Here is a 231-nt window from a genome sequence, read left to right as displayed (position 1 = left end):
TTTTTTTTTTTTTTTTTTTTTTTTGGTGTCATATTTGCAAATTTAAAAATTGTGATATACCACATTGGTTGGAAAGGAGAACGAAACATAAGAGTGTGGAAAACTTTCACTAGCATACGCATTTTAAAGTCTTGAGGGGAAGCTCGAAAGAAAAGTCCAAAGAGAACAATATCTGCTAGTGGTGGACCTAGGCCATTACAAATGATATTAGAGCTAGACACAAGATTATGT

The sequence above is a fragment of the Cucurbita maxima genome, unplaced genomic scaffold (genome assembly GCF_002738345.1).
Source record: "Cucurbita maxima cultivar Rimu unplaced genomic scaffold, Cmax_1.0 Cma_Scf00011, whole genome shotgun sequence".
NCBI classification, from domain to species: domain Eukaryota; kingdom Viridiplantae; phylum Streptophyta; class Magnoliopsida; order Cucurbitales; family Cucurbitaceae; genus Cucurbita; species Cucurbita maxima.
The sequence above is the reverse complement of the archived record's forward strand: the minus strand, read 5'-3'. Positions refer to the sequence as shown.